Raw genomic sequence first — 2,932 nt, 5'->3', positions numbered from 1 at the left:
CCGCTACCCGCTCGGGAACACTGCAGGGCCATAGGGTGCTGCCCCGGCAGGGACGGGCGGCGACTGCCCTACCGCCTGGGGACCGAGGCTCCCTGGCCTTCCTCACTCGGGTGATGAAAGGCTTTCAGAAACTTTGCTAAGGTTTTGCAAAGTTCAGTGTCTCTGTGACCGCTGTCACTGCCGACCGCGAGAGCTTCCAGAGAACCTGTTCAGGGACCTTCCACAGAGCACTGGCCTCCCATTGCCCGCGGGGAGGAAATCTGGGCGCTCAGGGTCCTGACCTTCCAGTTCTGGCAAGGAGAATGAAGGGAGCCTCTTGTGCTCTCTCTGTGCTTAATCTCAGCCAGAAAGAGTCAATGGAAATTCCTTAAGAACAGGTTTTTTTTTTGGTCTGTCATCTTGAGCTACTTCCCTTGAGCGCCTTTTCAGACTACTCCGGCCACACACATTACTCTCTTCTCTGCCCTCAACCCCATTCGGATGGCTCCTGTAGCCAGGGACCCTAGTCTGTCCCTTTCCCGAACTGTGAGCTCCAGAAGACCAAGGACCAGTCTGTCTGATGTCTTTTCCTGGTCCCAGAGGCCCCAGGAGTTGCTCAATACTTGTTGGAATGCTTGAATGAATGAATGAAAATGACCATCACCCCCTTCTCATTCTGGTCTAGGCTTGGAGAGTGCAGGTTCTGACTCAGCTTCAGCACTGACTCTGGGAGACCTTGATCCAATTCCAGCCCTTTGGGGGCCTCCTTTTCTGTGAAACAGAGGCGATCACAGTCACCATTCCACCAGTCAGTGTTGTTTTCTGTGGGCCTCCGGACAGTCAGTGTCTGGACCAGTGCACAGAAGGTCTGTTTCTGCGGCCGAGGAGCTTGCCCAGGGCCCTAGGACCTTGGGTCCTGCTAGGTCCCACATCAGCTGACTGGGCCTGGCTGTAGTCTTGCCAGGAGTGGGAATAGGGTGGACACACAGCTCTGTGTGGCTGGGCCACCTCGGCAGTGCCCCAGGGACCTTCACCCAGGAGACACAAAGGCTTCTTGTCCAGCCTCCTCCATCTATTGTCCAAGTGGATCCATGCAGCTTCTAAGGGGCTAGGAATCCCTGGGGCCCCTACTTGAGGAGTCCAGGCCTTGGGGGTCTCATTGTGGGGAAAGCCCCCTGGACACTGGAGACCTCAGCCAACCCTCTTCTCGCCTCTCCCATCAGATGACTACTGTAAATGCTATTTTGGCCCAGAGAAAAATTCCTTTGGTATCAGTATGAGGACCCAGGGCTCTGCCTCAGGTTCCAGCTTACTAGAGGGTGGCCAGCCCAGGGCTCTGCTCCTGCTCTGGTTCAACTTGCTCACTTTACAGCAGAAAAACCTGCATCCCTGACACCCACGGTGTCTAAGCTACCACAACAGGTAACTTGGGCCTGAGGCACAGACAAAAGGGATTTGCCCTTGAACCCCACAACCAGCTCAGGTCCCCTTCTTGCCTCACGTCCTTTGAAGCTTCTCTGAGCCTCAGTTTCCCTTCTGCAAAGTGGCAGTAATGATTCCTTTCTCAGTGGCTTATCTGAGGTTCTTGTTTCAGGGTTTTGCCCATCATCCCCAGTGGCCTAGGTGTGAGGGGTTAGGACACCCTTCTGTTGAGGGGCTGGAAGTCAAGGTCTCCTGATATCTTCCCCTGACTTTCTCCTCACTGGGCTTTGGAGATCATCAAGTCCACCAGGTTCCAAATCCCCTAGCTAAGTCTTCTCTATTTACAGCCTAAGGAGCCGCCATCCCTCTTCAACCTGAGCTCCTTTGCTTTTATCTTTGTATTTACTTACGTTTCCTTGCAAGAGTTTGATGAACCATTGATCCGACCAGGAACTGAGGCCCCGTGAGTTCCATAGCAAACCCCACCCAAGTCCCCATTATGAATAAGTAAAGAAAGAGCATGGAGGGAGGCTTCCTGTAACCACACAGCCAAGGCAGGCTGATGGAGAAGGCCCAGACACGTCATGGTCCCCATGAGGAGAGGGGACCAGGAGAGGAGGCAGGGAGCAGGGTTCCATTAGCAGCAGCAGGTTAGGGTGGGGCGGGCAATCCCAACAGCACTTCTCCCCAGGCATTGGGAGGCTTCCTGCATCTCCAGCTCTGAGGAGGCGTTTGGCTCTCTCAAGCCTTCTCATCTTCCCTCTCTGACTGCTCTCGTCTCCCCTGAGGAAGCCAGCTCTGAGAATCTGTGCTGGGGCTGGAGCCCCTGCCCTGGCTCAGGCCTTGTCGTTCAGCTGGGACATGACACCTCCAAGCCCTCCTTCACAGGTTAGGGTGGTGACTCCGTTACCCCTCCTAGCCTTGCCTGCCTCCACCCTCCAGTGTCCCCACCACCCTCATGAAAAGCCTGGCTCTATAGCCTGCCAGGCCAGGGCCTTCCTCCCCCTACCTCACCTCCTGCCTCTGCTCCAGCCATGCTGCTGCACTGGGCCATCTCCCACCTCCTGCCTGGCACTTGCTGCTCCCTCTGCCTGCAATGCCCCTTGATGCTTCTCCACCCTTGGCCCTTTCTCCTGACTCCCCACCATCACTCCTCTAAGTCCCAGCCCAGGCGCCCCACCAGGTCCCTCTGTCACACCACTCATCACAATCTGATTACTGTCGATATCTATCTCCCCCTCTTATGGGGATCTATTTGAGGGCAGGGCTAGAGTTCATCTTATTCACAGTTAAATGTCCAGCACCTAGCACCGTCCCTGTCACCCAGACAACCTCCATGAATATTTGTTATGTGAGTGAATAAGAACTCTACCGATCACATTCTTGTGTTAGTCATTGTCTGAAAATATCTCATTTGATCTTCACCAGCACCCTAAGAGGTAGATCATTATCACTTTACATATAGAGAAATTGCAGTTCAGAAATAAGAAGTGAATGTCTAAATCAACAGTGAGTCTGCAGTAGGTCCCCT

The sequence above is a fragment of the Bison bison genome, unplaced genomic scaffold (genome assembly GCF_000754665.1).
Source record: "Bison bison bison isolate TAMUID 2011002044 unplaced genomic scaffold, Bison_UMD1.0 scf7180017864284, whole genome shotgun sequence".
In the NCBI taxonomy this organism is placed as follows: Eukaryota; Metazoa; Chordata; class Mammalia; order Artiodactyla; family Bovidae; genus Bison; species Bison bison.
The sequence above is the reverse complement of the archived record's forward strand: the minus strand, read 5'-3'. Positions refer to the sequence as shown.